The 19,028-nt window shown below is 40.1% G+C and overlaps 1 protein-coding gene across 4 annotated transcripts in view; it reads right to left on the bottom strand.

Moving 5' to 3' along the window:
* LOC124857758 (cadherin-6-like) overlaps positions 1–6,198 on the bottom strand; it is a 172,093-nt gene extending 165,895 nt beyond the window's left edge. For 2 of the 4 annotated variants that reach the window (XM_047349180.1, XM_047349177.1), the window contains exon 1: positions 5,871–6,198. The gene's annotated coding sequence lies outside the window, so the exon portion shown is untranslated. The remainder of the gene's footprint in view (positions 1–5,870) is intronic. The other 2 variants (XM_047349181.1, XM_047349176.1) reach the window with 1 other exon arrangement.
* Between the last annotated feature and the right edge of the window lie 12,830 nt (positions 6,199–19,028).

The following is a 19,028-nucleotide window of genomic DNA, read 5'->3' as shown; positions in this document are numbered from 1 at the left end:
GTGGGACGTGCCTGGAACACCTCCCGAGGAAGGCGTCCAGGAGGCATCCGGTATAGATGCCCGAGCCACCTCAACTGGCTCCTCTCGATGTGGAGGAGCAGCGGCTCTACTCCGAGCCCCTCCCGGATGGCCGAGCTCCTCACCCTATCTCTAAGGGAGTGCCCGGCCACCCTACGGAGGAAGCTCATTTCAGCCGCTTGTATCCGGGATCTCGTTCTTTCGGTCATGACACAAAGTTCATGGCAATAGGTGAGGGTAGGAACTTAGACCGACCAGTAAATTGAGAGCTTTGCTTTTCAGCTCAGCTCTCTCTTCACCACAACGGACCGGCACAGCGCCCCCATTACTGCGGCAGCCGCACCGATCCGTCTGTCGATCTCCCGCTCCATTCTTCCCTCACTCGTGAACAAGACCCCGAGATACTTAAACTCCTCCACTTGAGGCAGGAACTCCCCTCCAACCTGAAGAGGACAAGCCACCCTTTTCCGGTCGAGAACCATGGCCTCGGACTTGGAGGAGCTGATCTTCATCCCAGCTGCTTCACACTCGGCTGCGAACCGCCACAGCGCATGCTGTAGGTCTTGGCTAGAGGGGGCCAGCAGGACCACGTCATCTGCAAAAAGAAGAGACGAAATCCACTGGTCCCCAAACCAGACCCCCTCCGGCCCTTGGCTGTGTCTAGAAATCCTGTCCATAAAAGTTATGAACAGGACCGGTGACAAAGGGCAGCCCTGCTGGAGTCCAACATGCAGCGGGAACAGGTCCGACTTAGTGCCGGCAATGCGGACCAAACTCCTGCTCCGCTCGTACAGGGACCGGATGGCCCCTAATAAAGGGCCCCCGATTCCATACTCCTGGATCACCCCCCACAGGGCATCACGAGGGAACCATTCACATATATAATTTCTGACTTCTTGGTTTTTATTCATTTAAACAGAGCTGGCTTTTTCCTGTGCTGCAACACAAACACATTCAGCTCCTTAGCCAAAACAAAATCATCTGTTCACAGCTTCTGAACTCTAGAACAGGGGTTCCTAAACCTTTCAGCCTGTGACCCATAAAATAACGGTGCTAAAGACTGGCAACACCCCAAAAATACATATAATTATATGCATTTTTACATGAATTTATTATTTACAAATGACATTTGATTATTTTATTTATTATATTATTTATTGGGACATTATAAGATACTTTTCTTTATTTCATGATAAATTAATTTATTTAATTTGTTCCTCCATGCACCACAGCGGTCACATCACAAAGATTCTCAGAATCATCTCACGACCCCCCGGGGGGTCCCGACCCCCCACGTTGGGAACCCCTGCCCTAGAGGATTTATTATGATGCTGAATTTGTTGTTGAAGATGAAGTAATATCCACTGATGATTCAAATATTTCAGAACATACCAGCAGGGATTTGAAAGACCCTAGTAGCTAGTTTGGTATTCCTAAACGTGGTCCGTACTGTTCTTGTCTGACGTGAAGGAACTTGTTCTCACACAGTACGTTTTAGGTCATATCTGCTTCCTTGCAGCCAAACGTTCTTGTAATATTTTAATGATGTCTTCATCCTGCTCTATAGACTTTCTGATAGTCCTTTACAGTTTCTCTTTGTACTTAAGCTGCTTTTTCACTCCACTACTTCTACTGGACCATGAGTGAATTTTTAGAGAAAAGTTTAGATGAAGAGTATCTAAACTCTTATCCAGCAAGGACCTGACAACCTGACGCATCATCCCTTTAGTTGATCATCTACTGCATGCTGTTGCCACCAGTGCAGAGCTTGCTCAACACTAGCAGCAAGTGGGGGTGAGAGCATCTGAATGCGAAACAACTTCAGACATGAAGGGCAGCAAAGAAGGCACCTTTGTCTGAAAAAAAACATGGAAACTGAGTGAAATTCTGCAAATATGAAAGAATGGACTGCAGAAGACTGGATCACTGGAGCAAAGTTATTTTCTCTGATAAATCTTCCTTGTGGTTCTAACGCTTGGGGAAGAAATGGTGCTGTGTGGTTTCCAAAAGTGATGCATCCTGATCCAATCCATGTGTGGGGCTGATTACCATCCAGGCCAGTGGGATCCATGATAATTCTGTCCAAGAACACCACCATGAATATAAAGTAAGTTAAACATGTCTCACAACACCAACTTCTTCCAAACGGTCCAGGAACAGTTTAGAGATGATCTGTGAGTTTTCTAGTATATTCAAGCGTTGTGTCACAAAGTACAACCTGTGGTTGGTAAACTCCCCACATGTCAAATGAGAACTACAGATGGGCATTTCTGGCAAAAATACTATTAAACAAACTGCTTACTCGTCGTTTAGCGCCTGTTCTACACCCAACAACTTAAAACCTGACATGCAAACTGCTTCATTTTTAAAAAATGCTTATGTGATCCTAATCATTCCCTGGTAAAGAAAGATAGCAACCCCGAGCATATCATCTTACAAACGTTCTGGGACTATTTCCAATTTTCGCTTACAAACTATAAGCAGCACAAATAAGCAGACAATAATCAATGATAACCATATGCCACAAGCTGACCATCTGAAGCCGTCATCTGTGCAACAAGCAGGGTTGGGGGGGGCGAAGAGACAGGTCTGCTGGATGGGGGATATGGGCGCTTGCTTTCAGGTTCTATTTCAGACCGGTACCCAACAGTCAGAAGATGATCGGCTTGAGCTAAAGGGGGGATTTAGCTGCACAATAACCCGGGTTAGGGAAGCTGCTCCCACCACACAAATGGGCCTGGTTCAGGAGCAACTGAAATTCACACGAAAAAGATGTGCAACTGAGAAACTGAAGACAGTGTGACTGTCCGCCATGCTACATTAGTGAAAACGTTAAACAGTTCAGCTTCGTGTTCAAGCTCCCTCAGCCAAGACATTCCCCTCAAGAACGTCCTCAGCGCCTTCTGTACAGCTGCTGGTCATCTTCATGATTCCATTTTAGCATTTTGCAGCAGACTCACAGGAGAAGCTCATCATGGCAGTTTCTCTGCAGAAGCCATATTCCTTTTCAAAGAACAATTGACGAATATCACTAAAACTAATGAAGAAACAGGCACAAGAGGCCATAGCTGCCCATGTTACAGCAGTTATCGCACTAAAACAGAGGATGGGTCTTATGACCGCCCCCCTGTGGTAGCAGCAACATTACAGCCAGGTGGCAACAAACAGGATGCTAGGATCAAATGATTTTAAATGCTAAATTGTTTCTTTAAGGTTTTAATAACCAGTAGCCGTACTTAATCAGAACCTTTGGTCAAAACAAACTGTTATCAGCCCCAAGCACTAAGAAGGAAACAACAGGCCCCCATCAAAATTTGGTCCAGAAGTTGATGTCTAGCATACCAGAGAGATTTACAGAAGTTATTGAGCACAAGGTCTAAAGACAAGACTGGAAACACAAACAAAAACCCCACTTTCATTTCTATTGGCTGTTTACAGGTTGGATTTAACACTGAAGTTTGTTTAAAAATCTCAAAGTTTTATCAACTTTGCCATCATTAAAAAGGTCATACAACAAACTAACCCCTTCAGGAAAGCAGAGAACAGCGTTTTAGCTGCTTGTTGACGTCCACTTACTGAGAAACCTCTCCTCTCTCCAGGCCCTTGTGGACAACAAGCTTGTTGACTGTCCACATAAGAGCAAGAGGTCCCCGATGTCCCAGCTCTGCAGGACGTGTTGTTCAGAACTAAATCACAACCCAGAAAGGGCCACTTCAGGATTTGGGTTTTTTTCAAACACTATTAGAGCCACTATAAGCAATCAGTCATATCAAGGATGGAGCAGGTCCGATTTTTTCCTTTAAGCTGGAGAATGTTTGACTAGTTAAAAATAAACCATTTATGTTTACCACAGGATTCAGTGTGTTTTACTGGGATTCTGTGTGATAGACCAGCAAAAAGGGGTGCATGGCTCAGTTTCACACCGCTTCGTCATAACATAAAATCCTAATAAAACACATTTAGGTTTATATCAAAATGCTTAAAGAGAACAAATGCGTTTCGAGGTACCAAAGCCTCTAATACCAGGCCCAAAGTGCACTGCCAGAGTTTTTCCATCACCGCAGGGCGAACATTAACTACCGACTTTACTGTATGTTGCAGGAATTATCACCTTAATTGAACCTGGAGCTGTGGAGCCAAACTAAGAGCATTTACTTGATTCGCAGTACTCAGATAAATATTTCAATACTTTGTTCTGTGATTTCCAGATGCAGCAACTTCACGTTACACTACAGTTTAATGCAGGAGGACTCCAGAGGAGTCAGCAGATCTGTGCATGAACCACCCATGCAGATTTAACATCAGATTCAGATGCTAGAAAAGACACCAAATGCAAGCTGTGCTGTTTTTGGTCCAGAATGTTGGATCCCTTTACTGTAGAAGCGAAACATCCTTCTGATTAATAAGCAGTTTGCAGCAAAACTTTCGACTTGGCTCTGTTTTTTCCTGTTCGAGAGTTTAAAGGTCAACTGAGATCCAGACAAAACAGCACACTTAGCAGGACTGCCACCATGTTCTGTCGGGTCAAAGAGAAGGCACAGTACTGATGTTCTTCAGTCAGAAAACACGTCAAAATCATGATGAATCTGTTAGACTTCTGTTCAGTGGTAGACTTCGGTGCTGAAGCATTGAATGTAAGCATGATGGTCTACAGATGTTTCCATCAGCTGAGCTATAAGTCGCAGCTCTTCAACAAAATCATTGCTTATCGCACAGCATTCAACACTAGAGTGAGAAAAAAGAAACCACATCAAAGCCTGCTCTTTAATGATGTTATACAGATCTACATCTCTCTGACAGAGTCAGGCCCCTGCACCATGTTAGGAGGCCACCATCAGACTGGAACAGTGACGGAGCTGAATGTTCCTACCAACACATCCAGTTGTCTGAAACAATGCCAACCAATCATTAAATATAAACATAATCTCGGCGGGGGATTGAACCACACATTGCTAATTTGAGATTGGTTCTCTTATACTTCTAAGCAAAACCTCCACTTCTGCCATGACCGAGAGCCACTGACACATTTCAGTGATGCTTTACCTTAAAACTCTGACCAGTAACAGCTGGTCAAATACACATTTCATACTTGTGCATCGCTCTAAAAAAGATAAAATGCATAAAATCTGGAATTTCACTCTTTTTCCGACTTTTCAAGACTACAAGTCCTCGGAATTTATTTTGAACTACATGTGTTGGGGTGTGTCCAGTTATGTGTCCCTATTTCCCCAATTCTGATCCCTCATTTTATAACATAACCCAGCACAAAGAAACAGGACCTAAATGTCTCCTAGAAAGATCTCCCTTTCATTTTTTCCATCTGAATGATTCATACAGTGGAGTCAGCGCAGTCCAGCCTGTTTTTTTATGAAAATAAAAAATGGCTGCAAAAACTGCCATTAAAAACAATGCTTTGCATGACAGCTCTAACGGTACTATTTGGCCAACTTGATGGACCTTTAATGCACCAAACCAGCATAAGAAAGGTCATTAAGTAAAAGGCAGTATCAGGGATGTTAAAGACAATAACACTGCATATTTGCGTTGCCCTAATGTACGAAATGTAGGCCAACAGAAACAATAGCTACTAACTAGTCAAGTTTAAAATTTATATTGTGCCTTTTTATTATGTAATTATGGACCAAATAAATGTTAACTTAAACAGGCGTTCACACCAAAGCACTTATGCCTGGGCTATTAAGTTTTTTTTGTTGGTTAAAGAGCCATCTATGGCATGACTGCGGTCCTCCCCTCCTCTCCGCGGGTGTGTGTTTTATAAGATGCACAAAGATACAGAAATAAACCGTATTCTAATATTTTACAGAGATTTAATTTATTCTGCAGTTACTTACTCACATTTGCTTTGTCCTTTCTGTATGGAAAGGTGGTATTATCCATCCTGAAGCACCATACGGAGCCGAATTGGTCCAGGTCCTTTAAAAACTGCGTCACACTTCAAATGATTAGCATAAGAGCTAGCGGGCCAAACACGATTTTCGGTTGCATTTCACCATTTCTTCGCTATTTACTGTCTCCTTAAACCTTAGACTTCACTTCATGACTAACTCGTGGTGTTTTCTGTTACGTTTTGCAAGCTAACATTAGGAACTCTCGTTAATTACGGCTAATTATAAATCGGTCGTCTACTTTTTATCGGCTTCCGTTAAAGTTGCGTTGAAAGTCATTAAAAAAGGTCTGAATTTCTATACTCCAGCTACATACCATACATTGCCTGTGCATGTATATTTTTGTTCTAGTCAAGATACTAAAAAGCTAACTACTCTTAGTATATAATTAGTACATTTAAATACCAATTTAATTAAAATATGATAAAATATGCACTGGTAACAATGTCCAACATACCAAAAGACAATAAAATATATATACAGTGAATGCAACATTTAAAGTTGAAATGAGAGGGAAAACAACAAAAAAAGATATTTCCTTTAACATCGAATTAAAATTTACACATTTGTCACAGACTTTTGTTCCTTCCTATTTTATCTTATTTATTATATTGGAAAATGTTCCCAAAAAATCTTAAAAGACTGACCGTGCGATTGATTTGCGATCTGCCCGTAGACTGCTAGAGATAGTCACCTGCTCCCCCGTGACCCACTGTGGAAGAAGCGGTATAGAAGATGAATGAATGAACCTTAAAAGATTTTTTTTTTATTTTATTTACTGGGATTAGAGTTGTTAAATGAATTAAACTTAAGATCAGCGTCTAATGTCTCGGACCAAGTTTAGGGACCCATGAAAAATGTTTTTTTTCTTTGCAGTCTTTTGTATTTTATGATGTAAATATATTTGTTTTAGGGATAATAAAAATACAAATAACTTATTATACTGAAAAATGAACAAAATAGATTTCATAATCCTCCAATCTCATCTGAAAACAACTTTTATTAATAGATTTACAATACAGAACTAAAACACAACTACAGAACTTTTTCCTAATTTGATAGTTTTTACAGATTTATCAGTCAAAGATCATATTCCAAACTAATTTTACCTCAACCTCACCTCCTCTGTCAGGCGGTTTACAGCAATGGAAGGTAAAATTAACAGAATCTCAATCAGCTATTTATGAGTTAGTGCTGCATCTCTGTAACCCACTATCAATCTGACAAAATACAGTACAAAACTTTCTGTGGCATTGCAGGGGGTGGCATCCAAAAAGACCAACAAAAAAAACACGTAGAAGTAAAAACACAGGATCTTCGACTGACAGAGGTGGCCACCACATTTTACATAATTAGTCACCCATTTGTGTAAGGAAGTCTAAATAACAACATCTTCCTCACTTTAAACAGTGACACATTCTAATTATGCTTGTAGACAATCTGCTCCATAAACAGCCATGTAACGTGAGAGTCTATGAACAAGACCAGTTTGCTGTTTGCCATGAGCTATGCAAGGGACACAGCAAACATGTGGAAGAAGGTGCTCTGGCCAGATGAGACTAAAATTACACTTTCTGGCTGACATACAATTCATTAGCATATTCACACTGAAAAAAATACCACTGCACATCACCCTTAATACAACATCCCCACTGTGAAACATGGTGATGGCATCATGGTGTGGAAATACTTTTCAGGTACAGGGAAGCTGGTCAGAGATGACTGTAACTGGGAAGAGGCTGGAAGTAAACCTTTTAGAGGCAGCAAAAGAATCGATACTGGGGCTGAGGTTCATCTTCCAGCAGAGTGACAATGGAGTGGTTTAGATGGAAGCCTATTAATGTGTTAGAATGGCCCAGTCAAAGTACAGACCTAAAACCAAATGAGAACTGATGCAAGACTTGAATATTGATGTTTACAGACACTTTCTATCCAGTTGGACTGAGATGGAGGAATTTTACAATCGATGGGTAAAATATTCAGAGCTAACTGAAAAACATTCAGCTGTGACTGCAGTGAAACTGGGTTTTACTAAGAATTGACTCAGGGAGGCAGATTACAGATAATTGCCACACCTTTCAGATTTTAATGTTTGAAAACCATCTATATTTTACCTTACAGCTCACAATTATGCTTCACATTGTGCTGGTCTATCATGCTGAATCTCAGTTAAATACAATTAACTTTGGGGCTGTAATGTGACAAAATTTGAAATAGTTCAAGGGGTGTGAAATTTGCAAGGAAAATCAGATATTTTTTTACCCTTTATACCACTAACATTCACACAAAAAGCAGCAATTCATATGATAATAAAATGCTGAGAGCTTTTCATTATCTATGCCAATAAATTTCAGTACTATTTAATTTTTTTACTTTCTCATATGTTTAACAATTTGAACACTAGATAAAGCCTCTAATTGCACCGTGTTTTGATATAAAATGAGTCAGATAAACCACAAATGTGGAGCGCCTGGCTGAGTGCTTCGGCTTATTAGACCAGAGGACTGCCTGCTTAGTTTATTGCAACGGGTTCCCCCGTCATCCATCACCTTTTAGCACTGCTGATTATCCCAGCAAACGATAATTACACGGCACAGGACTGCGGAGTGGAACGCTAACGGTTATCTGACCAGCTGAACAACAGCTCTGCAAGGAGAGAGCAGAACAAGTGTGCATGCCTGACCTTAACCTTACCACTGGGCGCTTGCTCACTCGGGTGAGTGACCACGTGATGCTGTGATTGTGCAAATGAGAGGCTGAGTATGTGTTCAACTGTGGAGCCCATGACCTTTTTCTCCTTTCTTTCCTTCACGCACTGCTCTTGCAGGTGGTTGGGTAATTTGACTATTTTCTAAACAGGGATTGCAAGAAAAAGATCTGATTATTTGGCCACTTGCTGCAGAACAAATCCACAACAATCCAAGGAATATTATCTCACAAGGTTTAGACTGTAGGAATTGGGAGCAGACCAGTGTTGGAAGACATGAAGACATGTAAAGGTGACTTGGGTTGGAAGGGCGTAAAGGAGCCAGGGCATAGAGGGATTTGAAGGTGAGAATAAGGAGGAAAAAAACTTAGCCAGATGCCAGTGAAGGTGAATATAAGTTTGAGAGATATGTTGCCAGGGATCTATGAAGGTGAGACACCTGGAAGCCTAGTTTTCGATGCACTGGAGTCCCAAACAGGACTTCACTACCCAGATAGGAGGTTAGAAAATGTTTCTACCTCAGTCTGAAGGTGATAGAAGAAAAAAATGTGAAAACTTTATGTTTCCAACTTTAAATGATCATTGCTGTGTGTGCACAAACAAAAATATTTGGGCTTGGCTGGTAAAGATGACAAAATTAAATTTAAATACATGTTTGTATCAAAGCTACTAGACCCATAAAAACAAGCCAGAAAAACCCATTGTCAGTTGCCATTGTGTACTCTCAGTGCAGATGGCCTAAATATACACAGTAATTAATACCGACTCCCCAAAGAAAACCTATGACAAAACAAGAGATAACTCAATCTTTTTTAATTAAACAGGATATTTAAATTTTGCTGACTAGACAAAGACAAAATGAAGTGTCCTGAACGTTCTCAGGAGAACCAGTAAAAGTGTGATTTTGTAAAGAAAACTGATGCAGTGGTTATACTTGCAGCCCGAGAAAGGTGCCTTTCTCTGAAATCTCTCAAAGATTTGTTTCTATAATTACGTTAAGCTTTGAAATATACATAACACAGTTCCACAGACACTGAATGAACATCAGCTACTGAAGTGTGACGTGTCAGGTCTTTGGAGGATCTTTGGAAACATTTCCAAAAGACACAACAGTCACGCTAATAGCTACCCAAGCTAACAGCTACTCATGTAGAAAACTAATCAGGGTACATGCTGCTAAAAGCTACTTCAGCTAAAAACTACTTGGGCTAATCTAGCTGACTGCTATTAAAGCCAATTGTTTAAGCTGCAAACAAATTATTTCTGCTGCTGAAGCTAAGAGGTACCAGAGCTAAGGGGTTCTTACACTAACTGCTTAAGCAAACCGCACCTCAATTACATACTCAGGCTAAAAGCTTTTTAGGCTAACTGCGATTTAAGTGTAAGCTTCTCACGCTAAAAGATACTCAAGGTAAAAAAGGTAAAAGCCACTTGGGCTAACTACTACCCAAACAAACTACTAGAGCAGGAACCCTCTTAGGCTAACAGCTTCTCAAGCAAAAAGTTTCTTGGGCTTATTCATACTTTAATAAATTACTCGAGTCTAAAGCTTTGACAGCTATCTGCTTAATAAAATAACAGCGTTTTAAGCTAATGCGTACTGAAGCTAAAAGCTAATTGGGCTAATTGCAACTCAGGATAACAACTGCTCAGTGTAAAAACCAGTTGCGCTAATTTTACTGAGGCAATCAGCTACTCAAGCTAACAGCTATTCAACCTAACTAATGCTTAAGCTAAAAGCTACTCTGGCTAACTGCTGCTGAAGTTGGTTACCATTTAACATAACTAATTAAACTACATGTTTCTTAGGCTATCTGCTACTTTGTAAAAGCTACTTGGGCTAACTGCTACTCAAGTATCTACTTAGGCTAACAGATATGAAAGCTATATGCTACTTGTGTTTTAAACTACTTTGGCTTACTGATACTCAATCTAAGAGATTTATCAAAATACTTATCTGGGTATTTGTGTCTTGGAAGAGGTGAAAACAACTTCAAGAGAGCACAGGTCTTGATAATCCTAATATACATTTTTATAAAAGTCATGTCCAGCCTTCTAGGCAATATTAACCACTTTTACAGCTTTTTTTGCATTAATGCAGTGAGGGTCACTGGGCCTGACTTCAGCGTATTTGGATCTATGCTCACACTAATGGCTATCTTGACTAAGTGCCCTTTAAGCTACCTGCCAAGAAAGGCAACAGCCACTTGAGCTAAAAGGTACTTAGGCTAACTGTTACTGCTAACTAGCAGTATAGATACATTGACATTCTTAATTCTGTGATAAAAGTTAGCACAGTTTCACAGAAAGGAAATATGATTTTACAACCAAAAGAGCAAATAAGATCCCAAAAGCTATTTGTTAAGAACATGACACGTCTTACATACTGTGTCAGCTCTTTGCCCTGTTTGGTTGGAAAAAAATAATAAGATATGAGCTGTTGTTTCAAACTTTTTCCGACACTATATTTATGACCTTTTATATAAATCATTTATTATTTTAATGCATGTTGCTGCTTCAAGGGAGTGCAGAAAAGTTAAAGTTGATCTGACCACATTCTGAAGTTTTGCCAGCAACAGCTAAACTCTGTTTGCTCAACCTTTACACAGTTTAGCAACAAACTCTGACTACAGCCAAGAAAAATAAAACAATCACTTGACAAACTCAGCAGGTCACAGCATCGTTTCAAACTCTGAGAATAAATAGGCAGTGTGAGCTATAATTTGAAGCTTCTCTATGTGTTGCTGTGAGCAGGTATATTTGTGCGTAATTATCTCCTCTGCTTCGGTGGTGGTGGGCTTGTCTCATTACCGACATGGTTGGGTGTCTGTGCTTTCATTGAACAGTGTGGTGTCTCTAGAGGACGTGAGGGTGTCCAGTTGTCGCCCCTGTCTCAACTGTACCTGAAAACCCGCTGCTAATGCGTTTCCCCTACCTGCAAAAAGGGCCCCTATTTTACCTCAGCTACAGAGAATGATACGTTTACATGGCTTGACCCATTATTCTGTGTAATTCTCTCTCCCATTGAGTGTTGTTTTCACCTACGCTCGCTCTTTTCCCTCCCCCTTGCTGTGCATGTCACGGCCCTTCTTTTCTTATTCAGAGGAGATAATGATAGCTCCAATCTTGAGGAGATTTTTTGTGCCACATAAAAATGAGAACATGCCCGCCTGATGCAGCTTGGATTGTTGCAGCTAAGTCAAAGCTGTAAGGGAAGATGTGCTTCAAACGAGCGATGTTGCATCAGGGACCTGGAACGCTGCCCTTGGGTGTATTTCAGAGACCCCGTTGTTGCCTCCAAGTTCACATCTGGTACCTCCGGCTGCATCTACAGAGGTGTCTGTACTTGCTCAGTGGTAATTGCTAATGGTAATTGCCAACCTTTTCAGCGAACCAGGAGGCTTATATAAATAAATGAGTGCCGAGTTGGGTATGGCAGTTTCTCAGCAGCGCCTTGTGTCTCTAATGTCGTCCTTCACCCTAATTCCACCACTGGGACCTTGACTGGAACTCTGGTTCTCTGGCACCTATTATATTCTGCTGAGGCTATTAACCAGTGCACTCAAGCTGGATGGCATCTCTGTCTTTCTTTCTTTCCCCCACCATCATTTATTCCAAAGCCTTGTGTGAGCTGATACCTTCTGACCCCTTTTTGAATCTCTTTTAGAAGCCTCTGAAGTTGCTTTCTTTGAGATTCAATATTAAACTCCCAACTCCACCACTGATAGTCCATCTGCTAAGGCCGAGAACTCCTCTCTGCATGACTAGCACCCCCCGATCTACCACTTGCACTGAGGCCGACTGCATTCCCCTGGCAAAAAATGGCTGAGATGGCTGGAAGGGGATTGGCCTCGAATGCAGCCCAACCCCACCCTGACTAAAAATCCAACTTGGAGGCAATTTCTAAAAGCTTGAGGGGGATGATTTGGAGAAAGGTAGACGAACTGTACGCAAAAGGAACTGTTCAAAAATCATCTCTAATTAGGCTCTGAGCCTTCATTCAGCACATTTCTAGTCTAATAAGGCATGGAGAGTGTGTGGCACACTGTGATTTAACAGACGTTTGCTTTAATACATATCAGCCGTAACAAACAGCAAACAGTTCTGGAAATCTGCCTCAGACCTGAACACCCCTTGCTTGTCTTCTCAACTAATTATCCCAAATATTCCCATCTTTGTGGTTTTCCAGTTCTCAGACAGGGATCATAACGCGACCAAAATGAGGTAAGTAAATAGTTAAAAATCATTTAATCCACCTCCAGGGCATGCTAATGTATTTTTTTTTTTTGATTAATTGCACCAGGAAAATAAAGAAAATATGATCCTCTTTTTGTTGTTATTGAATTAAGAGTTAACAAAACTCCTTGTGGTTATTGGTCATGAAACACACCCTTTCATTTCAGATTTTAATGAAGGGCAGCACTTGAGATGTTCATGAAATTAGCATTTCATGAACATCTTATCGTCCAAAGTCCATGCAAATGTTGGTGATTTTGACCTGCTTTCTTTGAGAAAGACTCAAAACTTCTGCAACTGAAGTTGTCCATTTCACTTCTAATCAAATTTTAGCGTTTAGGGGAAGTAGCACTCTGCAAACAATGGACTCATGTTAGTTTGACTGCACTGACAGAACTGAGTTAGGACACCTATTTTTACAAGAGACTTGTTACCACAGAGGACGAATCATATGTAATAAATGTTTGCTTCTTTCTCTTACTCGCTCTCAGGGTCTCATATCAATGTTGGTTCACTACTACAATGAATTGGCTTATTGTGGCATTCCAATGAGCCATTTTATTGCCATTAGTGATTCCTGTGTTTTCAACACATGGTGAGTCACAATGCCTGCTGTGGAAAAAAGGCCAACTTTACATGGTATACTGATGGTTTTTCAAATAAGCTTCTGTTTTTAAGCTTTGCATATGTTTGATTTCTCATTCTATCTGGATAAATGTAGACTTACAAACGTTCACCCAATTCCTGCAGTATTTCTTGTGTCGTGACTAATTGTAGAAGTCCTGTAATAGATACTTTATGGTATTATTTCTGACGCTAGGATCAAATACCACAAAATGTTAAAACATTTAAAATATTAGTACTAACACTAATAAGTTAAGTAATTAATGATTAATTGATTAACCACAAATTATTGATTTCTCAAACAATTTGATAAGCATGAATTAACCACAACCTGATGATTATTAACAATGAGTTTTACTTTAAATTATAAGCCATGATAAATACCATTGAACAAACCATTGTGACCTCTTATACTTACCAAATGGAAGCTATTGTTTTAACATGGACCAATTGCTCTCTTTTGACCTGACTGTGTCCCTGATTATTGGAAGCATGTCAATGTCCAACCACTTTTAAAGAAATTTGGCCTTCATCATTACAAATGTGTTTATTATACATACAAATATTTATTATTAATATTATATACGATGCTAAAATAATATAAGGCATTTTTGCAAGATTGACAACAGAGCAATACCTGTAACATCTAAAATAGCTAGATTTCTCAACTATTGTTTAGGATTTCCATTTTCAAATTGCTATTTGTTATAAATAAATTTGACCTAAACACTATGTGATGGATAAAAAGGAACAAATAGGATCTCCAAATGGTGACATCATGAAGTCCATCTTAAAGAAAAGAGTGCACAAAGGGTGGAGTGGACTGAGACAAATGTCTGATGAGATTTGTGACAGAAGTATATGTGCAAGAGTTAAAGGATGATAGTCAAACCTTCTGTGGTGTACGGTTTGGAGAAGAGGAAACTACCAAAATGAAAGGATGAGGAGCTAAAGATGTTCAGATTACAAAAATGGAGAGGATTAGAAATGAGTTGGACAGGTTAGTTACAAAGAGAGAGGCAGAGATGTTTGGAGGTGTGTTAAGGAGGTATGTTTGAATTTAAATGAATTTGTACTGTGAGAGCTATTTTTGCTTTTTTGCAAAAAATGGTACAGAAAACCTTTCTCTGGATGGCTAATGGCGTTCTTGTTGCTCATGCTGTAATTAGTATGTAAAAGCAGATTAAGCAGTTATCTTTGCATAACAGGGAGCTGCTTACACCAGTAATACAACCATGAAAAAATTATTGGTATTTATTAAATAAAATAAAATACAAGGGTGGATTATCAGGAACTATACAACAGAAGGTTCTAAGTATTTGTGTATTTTTACAGAATTTTGTCTTATTAAATATGGCATCCCACAGGGTTCAGTTCTTGGTCCAATCTCATTTGCCTTCTATTTGCTTCACCAAAGACACATTGGTTGAAACATTTTATGCTAATGATACACAGCTTTATATCTGCTTGTTGATTTTTTTAAATCCGTGTAAGCTGAAACCGCTTTCAGAAGAGCCAAAATGGTCAATTTGTGAGGGTAAACTAGAACTGCTAGACAAGGCCAAGGTTTTAAAGCTTTTTTATCTCACTTGTCCATTTTGTAAGCACAAACTGTACAACATGCTATCTCGGTCAGATACTGGACAGACAATAAGCGAAAAATTCTTAAATATCCAAAGAAAAAGTTCAATGTCCTTGAGGAACCACAGACAACTATTGATCAGAAATTAAATGATTAGAGAGAAGTGCTTGAAACTGAAGCATAAATAAATTAGGAGTGGGTTGGCAATATTTCCCTGGCAAATATGTATTAAAAGAAAACCACAGAAACATTTTATTTTACAAAAACTGCACCACAGGGGCTTAAGTCCTGTGCCCACGTATGTCGTTAGTCTTTTCAAGACAAAGAATTTGCCTCAGTATGTATTTCAGATTTTGGTCACCTAAACTGCTACTGCTATTTATCACAGTCTGACTTATTATGCTTCATCTTTATAAAAATTAATACCAAAAGCTTTCCTTCAGGAGTGTCTATCATTAATAATTACTGATATAAGTGAAACTGCATGCAGAGCTTTCTTATTACGTAGGCAAAAATGAACTACTTAGCAAACGCCTTTGGTGGTGCACTAAGGAGGTGCTCCTGTGACCGCAGATTCTTTTACACTGAAGTACAACGACAGCTGCACTGTTTTGAGGTTTAAAAGTGGAGTTTTTTGCTGTATCTGTAAGCATTTATGCAGGCAGGAGGAAGGAAGAGGAGAAGGGGGGAGGACCTGCACACGGAGTCACTGTGCCTCTGACAGACAGAGCAGAGTCTCATTTCTGGTTCTCAAAGGGAGCCTACAGTTCTTTTATGGAGAGAGGGACTGCAGGCAGCCACAGTCAGATGCAGCCTGACCTCCCTCTGACATGCAACAGCGAGTGAGACAGGGCAGAGGAGACAGGACAGAGATGCAATGTGGTAAGGGTCCATTAGCATTCCTGCTTTCAACCTGACACTGACAGCTGACACCGACCTGGTGTCCAGGGTGAGCAGGAGACAAGCACAGAAAGCAGAAATCCCCCAGAGGCCTCGCTGTCATGTGTTTTCATGTTGTTCTTCGTTTCTGGTGCAGTTGAAGCGGAGGGGATTCTAAATATCACAGTTCTGTGACACATGTCGACGATTCTGACCCAGTTGTCCCCTAGTCAGGCCATCACTACATCATCTAACAGTCCACAATGAGACTTCACCTAATCTGATTTCCTCTGTACTTATTCAGGTTTATTCTGTATCTGCTCTGGTGACTTCCAGTGGGACCAAGCTGAATAATTACATCAGGACACTGAAGCAAAGTTAGACTGTGTGGAAAAACAGTAAACCAAAAATATTTTTCCCATAAAAAAACAACAAAAACACTTAAACCTTACTTTTTCCAACTGTGTATAGGAACCCCACACACCCTTTATCCCAACACACACGCACTATTCAGAATGGGAGCACATGAAAACTGATGTAAAACACAGTTATGCCATCATCCCTCCATCCACCCATCTATTATATATATATCCGCCTATCCTCATGGGGTTACAGAGGGTGGTGGTGCCTGTCTCCGGCGCCCCTTTGGACAAGAAGTGAGGGGTACCCCGTAGAAAGGTCACCAGTCTTGTGGCAACACACATGACAAGATAAAAAACTTTTACAGCTATGGTTTAATTTTTTTTAATCAGTTTTACGTTTGTGTTTTTTTTTTTTTACAGAATCGTTTTCTGTAAACATTTTAGTTTTACAATCTGGTGTTATTTTTTGTAAACATCAACATTCGAACATCAGAAGTGGTCTAAACATTGACATTGATCAAATAAAATTGGACATTTTGAGTTTGGAAATGCCTGGACCGTGTAAATTAATGCTTTCATCAGTATGGCCTTAGTTGTAGCCACTTCTTCCCAGCTTGTCATTGAAGAATATCATGTTTTACTGAGAAGATGAAACAAGTGGCGACTCCAGAAACTCAAATATGCACAGCTTGCTGTTTTTTGATTGTCAAAGGATGTGTGTTTCATGTTTGCTTCGTCACAATAAAAAACAAACAAATGAGAGGAGTTTTTTTTTATTTCCCCTTATGACAGGTAAGTACAATGACCTGTTGCTCAATACAAACAATGATTGTTGCTCTAATGCTGTCAAAAAACTAAAGTCTCTTATACGGTATAATTTCAACACAGCTGAAGAAAAGTCAAATTAACTTCTCACAGGTGTTACAGACCCAGATGTAGATGTCTGTGTGTAGATTTGCGTCTGCTGCGCTGAGTATTTTTTTTCCCTGTAAGTTAAACTCTGACTGGTGCGCAGAAACAAAAACGGTTGGCAGATGTTGTGAGGTCGAGCGCGTCTCAAAGAGCACTCCCCGCAGTAATTTTCCACTCTCGAGAAGTCTGCTATGTTGAAATCAAGGTTCTTTTTTGTACTTCAGTGCTGCAATCAATCACATTTTAGATGCCATATGTGTCAGAGATGCAATTAAGAGTTTGTTCTGAGAGACTGCAATTTGCCATATCAACAGATGACTTCCAAACGTCTCTGACGTTCAGGTTTTTCAGGGCTGCCTACTTATTTTTCTGTTCAATTAGAGAAACCGTTTTTTCTTCTTTTAATAGGAAGAAGGTTATTGAAGAAGATATTTTGGAAGGTTATTGGATGTTACGTTTTCTGAGATCTAAGGTGGAAAAAGTGAAAGTCGCAGTCTACAGTTAAGATCTTAACCTAATAGGAAAGCCTGTAAACAGAGCCGTGTTTGGCTAGAGAAGAGAACCAGATGTAGCAGTAGTTGTTTTCAGCCTAACTGCATCAGTCTATCATATTGTTCTGATTGCTTCAGTTCATTGAGGTTTGAAGACATCTGTTCCTGCACAGCTCTCTGAATGTCACACCACATAATTTCAATCAGGCTGATGTCTGGACTTTGACTGGGCCTTTGCAGCCCCTTGATTCTCTTCTTTTTTAGCCATTCTCTTGTAGATTTGCTACTGTGTTTGGCATCATGGTCCTGTTAGTGACCCAGTTTGGTCCACGTCTCAGCTGTTGGGACAAATAAATGGACTCACATTTGACTAGAATACTTTGATACACTCAGACGTTTATGGTCGACTCAATGACTGCTAGGTACACAGGTCCGGTGGCTGCAAAACAAGCCGAAATCATCCCTCCTCTACCACTGTGCTTCACACTTGGTATGAGGAGTTTGTGGTAATATGTTGTGTTCTGTTTTCACCACTCATGGTGGTGTGCATTATGAACAAATATTGCTCCTTTGGTTTATCTGTTCAAAGGGGATTTTGTTTTTGTCTTGTGGTTCACTCAGATGCAACTTTGCAAACCTACGTCACACCGTTTTCTTTTCTTTAGAAAGAAATTCAGTCTTTTTCTACTTTTCCCCTCAATAAGGTTAAAATATATCATGCTAACTGATGCTTGAGTCTGAGATAGAGCTGCTGTTTTTTTTGTCATATTTCCAAGTCTGGTCTTCGGGTGGATATGGCAGGATGTTCACTTCTGGGAAGATTGGCATCTCACTTTTAAATACCGTAATGAAAAATGATTAACCTTAAATTGTTTGGAAGGTTTCCCATAACCATATGCAGAAATTTCACTTAAAGTGAAAGCAAAATTTAAATAAACTGAAAATAAGTTGGGCTCCCAACTTTGAACCAAATCGAACACCAAAAGTTATTATTGTGAACTGTGACTCTGTTATTGTATTTTACATAATAAACCTTATTATCATTTAAGATGACTAATCAAGACTTCTAATTGTTTGGAAGTAGCCTTCCCAGCCTGACTGGCAGCAATAACTGCCCCTCCAAGGGTATTGGTGATGTCTTACCAACCTGGCATTGTGTTAATTAATACGCAACAACATGTTCCAGGCGCTGTAATGGACTTAGGACCGGTCCAGGCTATACCTTACCTCTCATGCCATGACCACTGGAGAAGGGCCCCATCCCGCCATGGACCCTGCATGTTTAAGCGATATAGACGCTGAATGGCCGTA

This window comes from Girardinichthys multiradiatus, chromosome 21, assembly GCF_021462225.1.
Source record: "Girardinichthys multiradiatus isolate DD_20200921_A chromosome 21, DD_fGirMul_XY1, whole genome shotgun sequence".
In the NCBI taxonomy this organism is placed as follows: domain Eukaryota; kingdom Metazoa; phylum Chordata; class Actinopteri; order Cyprinodontiformes; family Goodeidae; genus Girardinichthys; species Girardinichthys multiradiatus.
This window is presented reverse-complemented; position numbering and strand designations above follow the sequence as displayed.